General features: G+C 38.5%; 1 protein-coding gene and 1 long non-coding RNA gene across 4 annotated transcripts in view; one reads left to right on the forward strand and one right to left on the reverse strand.

Moving 5' to 3' along the window:
* Positions 1 to 13,459, reverse strand: part of PCGF5 (polycomb group ring finger 5) — a 65,919-nt gene that overhangs the window by 34,911 nt on the left and 17,549 nt on the right. The gene's annotated exons all lie outside the window — the stretch shown is intronic.
* Positions 81 to 7,758, forward strand: LOC125329155. The gene is made up of 2 exons (XR_007205061.1): positions 81 to 403; positions 5,879 to 7,758. It is a non-coding gene; the product is annotated as an uncharacterized LOC125329155 (long non-coding RNA).

A 13,459-nucleotide genomic window follows, 5' to 3' on the forward strand; every position in this document is an offset into this window, starting at 1 on the left:
CGCTCGGGGCGGCGGCGGCCGGAGCCCTGCGCTGCCCCGCACCGCGGGCTGCCCGCGCACGGCGGCCGGACGGGAGCGGGGCGGCGGCGCTGCCGGCCCCAGGTAAGAGCAGGAGCGGCGCCCGGCCCGCGCCCTCGGCCCGGCATACATCCGCTGGAGCACCGGCGCCGTTTCTGAAAAATAACTTCAGCTTCTGCCCGTGGAAGGGTGAAAGTTAAACCCATTTCTCCAGCCCGCAAACACTAAACACTGCAGTAAGTTAGCCCAAATCCCATGAAAATACGTGAGCTTTCCTCGAACCGGGACCAACTAGCCAGCGGCTTAGCACGAGTGAAAGCTGTCTCCGTGGCTCAGTGCATCTGCCTTTTGCCCCCCTAGTCACAGAAATCCATCATATTACCAGGTAATTATCCATAAAACTAATGCTCCCTTTATTTCCCAATTGTATTATTTACAGAAAATTTCTTTTATACCGCTTTGAACAGTAATGACAGAAACATAAGGAGACGTTTCCTGTATCAGCTGCAATGCCACCACATTACCTGCGACTGTTTTAGGTCTTTGCTATTCTGTTCCGCATTTCGAAATAAATGCTCATTTTGCACTGGCCCTCCAGTGCACTTTCCCTTTCATCCTTGTGTAAGTGCTGCAACAGCAGAAGGCTTTAATAACTTTGGCCTGTTTCTGCCATCCACTCCTACTGCTGTAATATTTACCAGGCAATAGATCTCCATTTACAGCAATTCAATTGCTATTCTGAGTCAGGTGCATCAAAAACAGCTACAATTAAAGTTACAGTGAAATGATGAATGCATGATAAACCAGACACAGAGCAATTCAACAGAATGTGAATGATTTTTCCTGATAAAATGTTAATCTTCTATGAGGTTATTTCTCCACAACATGAACAGAACTTTATATAGCTAAAAATCTTTTGAAGCAGCATAGAATCATAGAGTATCCCAAGTTGGAAGGAACCCGCATGGATCATCAAAGTCCAACTCCTGGCCCTGTACAGGAACATCCCAAGAATCATACCACGTTCCTGAAAGCATTGTCTAACTGCTTCTTCAACTCTGTCAGGCTTGGTGCTGAGACTACTTCCCTGGGGACCCTGTTGCAGTGCCCAACCACTCTCTTGGTGAAGAACCTTTTCCTAATATCCAGCCTAAATTTCCCCTGACTCAGCTTCAGGCCATTCCCTCGTGTCCTGTCACTGGTCCCCAGAGAGAAGAGATCAGTGTCTGGCCCCCTGCTTCCCCTCACGAGGAAGCTGCAGACTACTATGAAGTCTCCCCTCAGTCTCCTGCAGGCAGAACAAGCCAAGTGACCTGAGCTGCCTGCTGCTTGTAAGGCTTCCCCTCTAGGCCCCACACCATCTTCATAGCCCTCCTTTGGACACTCGCTAACAGCTTTAGATCTTTCTCATGTTGAGGTGGCCAGAACTTTCCCAAGCACTCGAGGTGAGGCTGCACCAGTGCAGAGCAGAGCAGGACAGCCACCTCTGCTGATGGGCAGGTGATGCTGTGCCTGATGCACCCCAGGATTCAGTATAGTTTAACAGAGTTGTGTTTTGATGATTTTGGCTTTCTACTGTTAACCGTTGTTTGCATTTTTATACCATAAAGCACACTCAGACAAGTCACAGGCTAAAGAACGCTAAACAGAGAAAGAGACAACAAAAACTATACATATCTCATGGGAATATTTTCTTTAGTCCCATTCACTCAGTTTAGTAGAAATCGACGTATTTCATAATGTGCGTAAGAGTGGCGCTGCTCCAATGTAGTTTGATACAGCATTACTAAACTTATATACATGCATTTAAAACAAGCAACTGCTGATGCTCTCCTGGCTCTTTCCAAATCACTGCATCTGGTAAGGCTTGTTTTAATACTAAACTGTATTCTAAGTGAGATTTCAAAGCATAGTTTATCAAGTGTCCCATTTGAAATAAAAGAACCCAACATTTTCTAAATGAATTAATCAGCTAGGCTCATATTTACACAGTAATGGACACACGATATTCTATTCAATCACATTTAAAAACTCAGTTATGTCCTTTATTATACTGTGTAGCCCATGCAGTAATGCTCACACAGCAGTTGGGATACTTGCAAACATGAACAGCTGGTATTGATTCCCATAAGTCATACTGAAGTCCCTCTTTTAAGGACAACCAGTCCCATGCCAGGTAAGTGATAGTGTACATGACAAATTCTTGCCTCATCTCTCCACAGTGCAGAAACTCAGCCCTGCTGGTACCAACTTGTATTTATGAGATGCTGACTGAAGGTGATGAAAGCTGAGGCTTTCAGCACCTTTCCAGACCACAACATAAAGAGCAAATGAGAAGCAGCACAGAAGAAGCTCACATTTCATTATCAGAGGAAAGTAGATTCTTAAATACTTATGCTTTATATCATCAGGAAACAAATTATGTTAATAAGTGCTTATGAATTAATTATAATTTCAAAGATAGCTAACTCCCAGCATTGCATACAACAGGTTTATTTAAAAATACAGGTCCATATAAGTGATGTGAGCATTTTGATCTACTTATAGTAGTTCAAAGATAACAAGAATAGTGCTTGAATCAAACAAGGCAGTCATTTCATACTATGAAAGAAACAGAATTAAGAAATGAACGGAGCTCATCAGAGTAAATATATGTCGTGTGTTAGTGACAGGAAACATGGTATGACAGAGAGGGTGATTATAGCCCTCAAATGAGTGATGAAAATACAGATGCTCTCATTTTTCTGTGTTTCTTAAACTTTTGACTTTTACTCAGCAGTCCTCAGTGTCCTCTAACACAGTGCTTACTTTTTTTAAAAGCCAAGTCCTTTTTTCACATATATAAGCTTTCCTAACACATAGAAAATAAAGGCTACTTTCTAAGCATGATCAACCTTGAGGAGTAGTTTCTTGAAATCCCTAAAGAACTACTGGATGTGAAACAGAGTAATTACTTACTTTAATATGAATAAAATATATCTTTTTAAAGGAACAGCCAGGACACACAAGAACTTGTGAACTCCAAGCATTTCATTCAAGCAGTTCTAATATTTTTTGAAATATACCAATGTTTGATGTCAGCTCCCAAGTAAATTTCAGAGATGAAATAAACATAGGTCAATAAAGCCAAATTCTCAGCAACATTTTAAATGAGTGAATAATTCTAACTTTGCAAGAAGATCCACATTGGTACAATGTTACCTCCCTATTGAGATACTCTGGAGTCTGTTTCTAGGCAAATCTCCAACTACCCTCCAGTCATCCTAAGAGTTACTTGTATTTTGTAAATGGAAGAATTACTGATGCACATCTGAACTAGGAAACTACCAAAACAAAAAATCTCTACTTTTCTTAATAGAAATTCTGTAGCAATCTGGATGACATTTAGAGAGAACCACAGTATTCACCTTCACTGAATACTGATTCTCCAGACATCTGATAGACGTGCCATTCTACAGCTTTTAAAAACTTGAAAACTTCACAGAATTCCTTAGGTTGGAAGACACCTCTTGAGATCATCTAATCCAACCTGTCTGCTCAAGCAGGGTCAGCTAAAGCAGGTTGTCCAGGACTGTATCCAGCTGGGTTTTGATTATCTCCACAGATGGGGCTGTACACACTCTCTGGGCAATCTGTTCCAGTTTTTGATCACCTTCATAGTAAAAAAAATAGTTTTCTTGTTATCAGATAGAATTTCATGTGTTTCAATTTGTACCCATTACTTTTTTTCCTGTCAGTGGGCACTACAGAGAACAGTTTGACTTCTATATCTTCATTCCTTCCCATCAAGGAATTATATATGCTGAAAAGATCCCCTTGAGACTTTTTTTTCCCAGCTGAGCAGTCCCCAAACTCCCAACCTCTCCTTACATAAACAATGCTCCAATCCCTTAAACATCTTTGGGGCCCTGAGACTTGCTTCATGTCCGTCTTGTTCTGGGAACTGGAGAGAGCACTCTACATGTCACCTCATCAGTGCTGCACAGAGAGGAAGATCAACCTCCCTCAAACTGCAGGCAAATTACTTCAAATTTACTCAGGTAGGAAGAAGAGATCACATATAACCACTCTGGGATATCTTATTTCCAGTGTTAAATTCCCAATCAAGTAGAAAATTACCTAGAATAGAACACTAATTGGGTTGGCAGGACCTTGGACATCATCTTTGCTCAAAGCAGGTCTAATGGTAGTTAATTCAGATTGCTCAGGGCTTCATCCAAAGAAAGTCTGAGTATATCTAAGGATGGCAATTATACAACCTCTCCAGGCAACCTGTCTCAACCCCTGACTATCCTCATTGTGCATTAATTTATTTGGGTCCAGTTGGAATTTTCCTTGCTCCATCGTGTATACTTTCTCATATATATGAATAATTTACTAGCAGCAGGTAAACTTAGCTCTTACTGCCATTACCAAAGTCTTTGCCATAATCTTGGGATCATGTGACATCTTTGCTTTTTAGGCAAAGAGTAGTAACACTGTTTATCATATAAAAAATAGTATTATGCTCAGTGTGAAGACTGCCTTTGATTTGATGGGAAACAATAGGAATTAGGCTATTCTTATCCCCATCACTCACTAGTGAAAATGATCAGCAATGAGGTTTTTGCATTTCTACCATGAGGATTTTTCTTCATCCCTACTGGTCTCTGTATAAGAAGCCACATATTAGCACATAATAGCACTTCTGGGATATATAGAGGATTTCTTAATGCTTACTCTTCTTTTATAGCCTAAAGTAAAGTAGCAAAGCAGGTTGCAAAAGGCCAACATCTGTATTATTAGGCCATTGACAAATACGTAAACAAGAAAAATGCATTCAAGAAACACTTCAAGGGAAAGGTAAAATTGTGTCACACAGTGTTCCAATTGTGTTCAACTAAATTCCAGGAACTTCTAAAAAGTAAGAGAAATTGTAAAGTAAGTTCCTACAGACTTTACAATAATTGGCTGCTAGTAAAGAAGAGAGAATCAAATAACTGACTCTGGCAAGGGAAAGATGAGCAGATCTGTATTGTTAAACATTTCCTTAGCACAGTAGAATACTGGTCAGCCATAGCACACACTGTCTCTTCCCAGCTAGGGAAAGAGAAAACAAGAAACAAGGTCATAGCAGTGGGAGAGGGAGACTGCCAGTGCAAGGAAAAGAAATCATAACTCTGAAACAAAATTGAGTAGAAATTGTCACAAGCATGAAGGAGACAATTTAACTTTAGTCACTTGTATGCAGAGGTTGAAGGGAAAAAATATCTGGTTTGGAACATATTATTAACTGACCATTAAACATACTGAGTGAAGATCTTGGGACCAGTTTGACATACCTCCCTGGAAACAACAAATTTAAGAACTGTGGTTATAATCTTCAGAGGTATTGCAAATTTAAAACCACCAATCTATCTCAGCAGAATCCAAACTTTTCAGGTAAAAGCAGCAGTAGATTTAAGAATTAAGTGCGATGGGCATATTTTTAAAAGGTATTTTCCTTCTGTTTCCTTGATTATTTTGTCACTGTTTTGGATTTTTGTTTTGAAGAATAGTTTTAACAGGCATGATTACATGTATCAGACACAAACATATCCAGAAACTTCCAGGAGGAAGTGAGACAAACTTACAAAATTTTAGTGACCAAATTGTCTATTCAGTTAACCCAGTGTCCAATGTGTGAACTGTGATCAGCTGTTGCTTTCTGGTTTGTTTGGGGTTTTTAAAGCATGGTACAGGTATAGACGGCCATGTAGCCAAGATGCTTCTTCATGTGAGAATGACCTAACTGACATTGTTTTGGCTTTAAAGGCAAAGATTCTTTGTTATTGTATAAAACCTTGTATTGTTCCACAACAGTTGTTTGTTTTTTTCATAGGTAATCAATTTTTGGTGAAGTGCGGTTTGCCTTTGAAGCATCAGAGACTGCTCACAGGGAGCGATGCAACGGCAGGAGGTTTACAAGATATAAAACCAAGATGCTTCTGTGCCTCCATTTGCCTGTGTGCTTGGTTAAAAAACAATGATCCGTGGTGGAGTTAGGATCTCTGGGCAACTAAAACACTGGTGGTATCCTCAACCTCTCCTGGTTTTATCTCATAGCATGCTAACTTCCATGCACTTTGGTCTGCTGTGCTGCATCTCCTTCACCTTTTTATAGGGTATTTAAAAAAAAGTTTTGTGGTTCTTGGTATGTTCTGTAGGCTGCAATGGAGCAGGCATTATTTCAGAGTTGCCTGTGATTGTGGAGAACCACAGGGCATGACCAAAGCAGTCTTTTACAGTCCTATGCTTTATATAAATTTCTAACAATTCTGTATAAGTACAGAAGCTAGCAAGTCTGTGTAAGTAGAGCAAGTAATGGTGGTGTGCTTTGGTAACATCTTAAAGATGCATAATTTGAAACAATTGCCTTGGTTCTTAATGAGTTTTTCTCCCTGAACCACAAACATCTCACATCATCAGAATTACATTTTTGGTCTCCGGCCATTTACTTCACTTCTACTGGAGAGTTTTTTAGACTGTCTCTGAATTAATAGAAATCACACCTGTGTTGCCATTTCTATTATTGTATAATCTCCAATACTTCTTAACTATTTTACCTATTGCCATCTGATTATATGCTTCTGCCAGTTCAGTTTCCTTTTACTCTGCTCTCTACATTAGTATCACCTGCTTATTCTGAGGCTTCTCCAGAGAAGATCTGCTCTGGAATTAATGCTACTTCAAGTCTCCCTGCTACTCCACAATGGAAAAAAATAAAACAATTGGTGACACTCAGATGATCAGTGATTATCAGAAAAATTCCAGTGCTGTACTCATGCACAGGCCAGCCTTAAACAGCTGTTGTCTGCATGGGCAAGACTGTGTCTCCTCCACAGACTTCCAGGATCTGTAAGTCATAGAGAAAACACTTTGCCAATTCGATGTATCTATCCTTCCAGGGGAAAAGTATTTCCATAACAGTATGAACATAGGTTTCCAGTTTGCTAATCAAGTCACAATGTAGTCTATGCATTTTCACAAAACAACCCAATGGCTACTTGCTATAATTCTATTACTTTTAAAAAAATCCTTGTTTCTGTCAGTAATGTATGTCCTCTTCCATTCTATACTGCATTTTATACCTATAATATATAAAAATACCTATTATATATAATAGATATTTTTCCCACTCTTTTTTTCCCCTTAAATTATCAAAGCCACTTACATCAACATATACACCTCAGCTAAACAATTACCTGAAGTCTTCAAATAGTTTTACAGAGTGTCATCTCTCAATTTCCATGAAATTAAAAGACAAATGAACACAATGAAAACAAACTGTAAGAAGCCTCCAATGATTCCGACCACAATTGTTACTAACAGATTTTGTTTCTTACAGTTGAAAACTGGCAGGAATGCAAATCAAATTGTATCACATATGTCAAACAGCTTCACAATTATGCAATCAACTTGCACTGCAAATTAAAAACAAGACTTGCTACTAGATCTTAAGTCAAAACAAATTCAAAATGTCAATAAGCTCAGCAAAAGCATTCCTCAACAAATCTACTCATGTCTGTTATGATGGCAGAACCAGAAAACAAAGAGGCTTGAAAGGAAGTAGAAAAGTAGAGACCAAATTGCTTCATCTTTTACAAGAGAAATTACTGACATTCACAATGTCTTAGGGAGTTAACTACTCTACTTCAATCAATTTTCAACAGGAGTTCTGTTTCCATCTCTCTCAAGAATAAAACCTTTAACTTAATAACACACTGTTGGATGGACTCCATTTCATTTGAACTGCATGGGTGGGACTCATTCATGGGAAATGTCACTTTGTCAGCCCATTAAAACAGTCAGCTTCATTGGAGAAAACCTAACACAGATACTTGTGAATTTGATTCTAACTTGTAAAATAGGGAATGTTTGTTCTGGATAAACTAAGAGAAAATAGGGCGCAGACTGAGATACCAAGCTTCACATCCTTCTATGATCTTTTTTGACAGCAATTTAGCATATATATATATACATAGAGTCAAGGTCTGTGCAGCAACATTTTCCATGTGATCCTGTCCATCCAATCATATGACTATAGTCACTGTGGAATTTGGCCTACTGAGTTAGATTTAAAAATTTCCATAAGAAAAAGCAAAAATAAAAGTTCTTCACGTATTTTAGATGTTTGTAACAGTTTACATTAACAAATGAGAGTCACTCCATATAACATTTCACTGAAAGCATTATCTTGAAATCTAATAATTTTTATCCACTATACTAATGGAAAAAACTAAGCAAAACTGATATATTTAGGTGATTCTTCATGTGAATAATGTGCTAGTTTTGAGGAGAGACAAACTCAGGATTCTAGCCAGAACCTATTCTCAAGTGAGCAATCAGCCCATAACTTGGCATCATCTGCCAGTTCTGCAGTGTCATTAGCTTAGGAAGTTGACTGCTGGTTTGCCCAACCTCAGTTCCATGACTGCACAAAACCAAAAAAGTTTGCATAAATGGTGTCAGCATCTGACATTATCATCACTGAATTTTCTAAAGAAAAGATGTATAAAACAATTCTCAAGTTTGTTTATGCAAAATAAGTTTGATTTTTTTTTTTTTCAGTTACAAAATCCTGGCCTTCAGACTCTGCCTGCATGTAAACAGCATATTCTTGGTTTATGTGCATTTAATTAGATTGAGCACAAAATCAACCAAAAACTGTGAGACCATGTTTACGATCCCTGCATCTTGAACTTCCTCCTGTAGTACTTGGAAGTCTGGGTTCAGTGCAGGGCTAATGAGATCATGTGGCTTTTAGCTGAGTATGATGTGGCAGTTTGGACTCCCTGTTTTTAGGGCTCTCAACAGAGCAGGGCTGAGTCCCTCTCAGAATACAAAGAACATACACAATCCTGCTTTTAGAAAATTGTACTGTCTGCTGAAGCTCATTTTCACATTTCTAACTTGTCCAGTCTCATAAACTAGGCATGATTGTAGACTACTTTGCTAGAAAATTCTGTAGGAAGAAAATGTTGGTGAGAAATGTAGCTAATACTTCAGGAGATTACATGCTTTTGAGTCTAAAATGAATTCTTAGGCATACCAGTACAGGCAAAGCCCTTCTAGAGATCAAGATGTTTGAATAAAACAAAAAAATATCTGCTTTGGTCCTTAAATATATAATGGCACTTAATGAGAACATTTGAAAAACGTACAAATTGGATCATTGTATTAAGAATCTTGCTTTGTATACAGAAAAACAGATCTTTATTTCCTCCTCAAAAAGAATCACCATCTTGCTAAACTCACTACATTCCCCTGCAAGGATATCTATACTTAAGTGGCAGGTTAACTATATTAATATTACATCTTTAGGCCTGGATTGTATAAACATCTTCACTATCTTGCTTCACTATGCATGCCCAGAGTCCATGCAAGCCTACAGTCCTCATTAAAATGCGTGATTAACAGCTTTCATCAAGCTTAGTGTGGAAGTCCATGCAGCAATGTACAGATATTATGTAACAGTCACCTCCTTACATCTTACAAAGGTGTATAAAATTAGCAGAGAGCATCCATCATTCTTTATTATTGTTTCATACCTCGCTGCTATTTCTAATCTGTATTGCAAGAGTTCCAAATTCTATAGTGACTGTCAAACACTAAGAGATTCTATGAGATTTATCACAGATATAATAGCTCAGCTTCAGGTTGCCAGCTGCCTTTTCTTTTCACTGTACCAACACACTTGAAAAAGCACAAACTTACCCTAAACATTTTTACTTGCAGAATTTTTCACATTTTGTAACGAACTGAGCTCCCGTAAATGTTAAATACATTTCAAGAATGGTTTTCTAAAGCAAATTATAAACTATGCTAAAGATATCCAATTTCTGACCTTTCTACATTACTACAATCTGCATGCATTTTACTGAGTTTTTTTAGATGTGACTATTTTCTTCAGTGCTGTAGTAACTTTAGGTTCTAGAGGCGTAAAGCTAGAAGGTTTCACCTATCAATTTATATGGCAAATCTCACTCCATTCCTTAATCTAATCTCCTTGGGAAGCTTTTAAGAATAAAAGCCATAATACTCTTAAAATTATTTCCCTTTATTGCAAATGCATAGATGGGAATATGAAACTTTGACAAGGTATTTGGCTTATGAGAACTTGTTGATACAAGTAACACATAGTCTGCTCCTATCATAATCATGCTGTCTATTTAATAATTCACATTTAAATACAAGACCTCAGTTGCCACAGCTCAGTAGGAATAAAATTAAGGCGATTTACATTTTTCCTGCTGAGAAATCTGGAATTCTGTCTAGTGTTTTATCCCGTGTCTTTTAAACTTGTCAGAAACACTGGTACCAACATAACCCTCTATCAGTCAGGAACTAAAATATGTATTTGGGGGCTATGTCTTCCATTATGCATCAACTTACCTAAATCATGACAGAAACCATTGTTACAAAATATATCTAAAAGAGATACTTTCAAACACAGACTGGCAATTTACAGTTTCAGCTGATATATTTAAAATCTATTGTACAATTTTCTTCCTTTCATCTGTTTTTCTTCACATTTGTACCAGTGAAGCAATACCTTTCCCTTACCTTTTTCTTTATATACCAGTGAATAGTACAAAAAACTCAAGAACAGTTGAAAACTGTCAAGATGAGGTACTGAAACTGCTTTCTTATAATCCTGTTTTTTATTAGTGTCCCTCAGTCAATAAGGACAAGCTAATGAATTTCAGTAGAGAGACTCAATAATACTCCTGAAAACTAGTGCTTTTGGTACAAATAATGTGGTGCTAACAAAACCACATATCAAAGATAACCATGAAGAAGAGAAATGGAAAGTATACTGTTTCATTGTAGATAGATTAAATCCAGTCACTTTTTTGAAGAAGGAAATAGTAGCTCCATAGTTTGTCTGGATTCTAGGAACACCTGTCCAAATCTTTGCATACAATTTTTACTCAGTATAAAAGTCAATTTCACTCATTTGTTAGAGCAAACATCCTTGCTATGAACATGACCTTTCAATGGTGTCATTGTCCAGATCACTGCCACTGATGTAAACAGGAGCCAATTTTAATGGCACTTAATGGCCAAAGAACAATAAACTTGTAGCCACTTACAAGAATACTGTCATTTATTTAGCACAGACAAAAGGTAATGGAGATTCCTACTTCTTCAATAAGTGTATTTTTTCAAAACCGCAGAACACAGAAACATTAGGCAGAGAAGATGCAAATATTTACTATAAAAAGTGAAAGGTACATGCTACTCTTGGCACGTAATTTTCTCCCCTCTGTTCATGTTTTTATCATACAAAGTGCTTGAACAGCCACTAAGGTGATTAAGGGATTGGAGCTTCTGTCATATGAGAAGAGGCTGAGAGAGCTGAGGTTGTTTAGCCTTGCTCAGAGCAGGTTCTAGGCAATGTGTATAAACACCTGATGGGGGAAATAAGTAAGACAGAGCAAGAGACTTCTCAGTATTGTCCAGTGACAGGACAAGAGGCAATGGACACAAACTGAAACATAGGAAATTCCATTTAAACATCAGGAAAAAAAAAATCTATTTTGAAGGTGAACAAATGCAGAATCTATCTACACAAGGACAGATGGAGAGAGAGAGCTGGGAGTGTTTAGCCTGCAGGAAAGAAGGGCCAGGGGAGACCTTACTGTCTGTAAATTCTTGATGGAAGAAGGAGTAAAAAAGACTGAGAAAGAATCTTCTAAGTGGTGCCCAGTGAAAGGACAAGAGGCAATGGACATGTATTGAAACATGGGAAATTCCACTTAAACATCAGAAATAGGCAATTTTTACCGTGAGGTTGTTGGAACACTGGATTGTTTGCCCAGTGGAGCCTCCATCATTGAAGACTTTCAAAACCAAACTGGATAAGGTCACGAGTAATCTCCTCTGTTTATCCTGCTTTAAGTAGGGGAGGTGGAAGAGATGAGCTCCAGAGATCCTTTCCAACCTCAGTGATTCTGGGATTCTGTGAAATACTAACTAGAATTACTCAATTAATGCTCACTTCATGCAGTTTTAGGCTACCTGCAAACAGAAAGTGTATAAAATGTTAGTTACCCCAGCTGAGTCTGACCTGTATCAGAGGTGAATACCACGGTGAGTGCTGGGGTCTGGTCTCACACCATGACATTGGTCTCTCCTGAGTGTGCAGCATGGTTACTAGGGATACACCCAAGCCTGCACTGGCTGCTCTGTCACCTCCTAGTCTACATTACCCTGTGGGATCCACTATGCTGAGCATCATAATGTCAACTAAACAAAAGCCACTGGCTTTTCCTAAAAATCAGTACAGATCAGTATCATATTGCACAGCAGCTTTGTGTCCATTCCCATTTGCTCCATGACACATCTAAAAATTTAAATTATGAAAAAACTACTATTTAGCAATTTAAGGACAAAGCTACCCTTATAGTAAGCTTCCTGGAATAGTGCATAATAGCAAAATACACAGTCCTGTTAAACTGGGTTATGGGTGCTTTGCATGTCCCAACTTCCCTCATTTTTCCCTTCATTCAAGTTTTTCTATTTCTCATCTCCCTTCTGCATTCTCCTCCTTCTTTGGGTAGCTACATTTTGCAGAGGCACCGAATTTTAACTCAAAATCTGATGAACAAATTCCGCTTCCAGAAAAATAATTGTGTTTTTAAAACAGTATGGCTTTGGGGTAGAGATGTTACTCCATGTTATTTATGTAACAGGAGTCTAAATCCTTCTGAAGAGGAAAACTCAACAATCTCAAATTGCAGATGTCCTTTCACAATACAGAACTCTACTCGATCAACAAAGTTTTATATTCAGTTCAATACTTGACTTTAGAACACCTACAACCCGATTGTCCTAGAGGAGAATGCCATTTCAGAAGTGGGTAATTCAGGCTGGAAACAGGCTCACTGTCAGGTGTGGTTCAGGATGAGAATGAGGGCAGCCAACTTTAGGGTCCAGGCTATGCATTACCACGATCCAGCTCTAGGGAAATCTGGGAAAAATCTATGGACTCAAGCTTTAATTATGTCTATTTTTTGCTTTTCTGAAAGCATGAAGGAAATCATACACCTTGGGAATTCTGGGGCAACTGTCAACTAGTATTGCCCAGTAAAAGAGCTCTATTGAGCAAAATAGCCACAGAGGTGTGCCTTTTGGTCTTCTGTGCATAAAGGAAAAGTCTGTATCTTGGGACAGGGAGGGCCAAGGAAAGACAGAGGATGGAAAGTGCTTGTCTCTACAAGAAAATAAATCAGAAGAAAATCTAAAGGTTGACTGCAGTATTTAGCAAAAGGAGTAAGACAAAAGTTGATAAAACGAAAACAATTTGTTTTTTGGAAGGGAAAAGCAGATCTATTCTTTGAACTAGCTAGCCCCATTAATAATGGAAGTGAACAGCTGTATCAGCATAATCTAGTCACACAAGGTCCAGGGCAAGCTG

Source organism: Corvus hawaiiensis, chromosome 8, assembly GCF_020740725.1.
Source record: "Corvus hawaiiensis isolate bCorHaw1 chromosome 8, bCorHaw1.pri.cur, whole genome shotgun sequence".
In the NCBI taxonomy this organism is placed as follows: domain Eukaryota; kingdom Metazoa; phylum Chordata; class Aves; order Passeriformes; family Corvidae; genus Corvus; species Corvus hawaiiensis.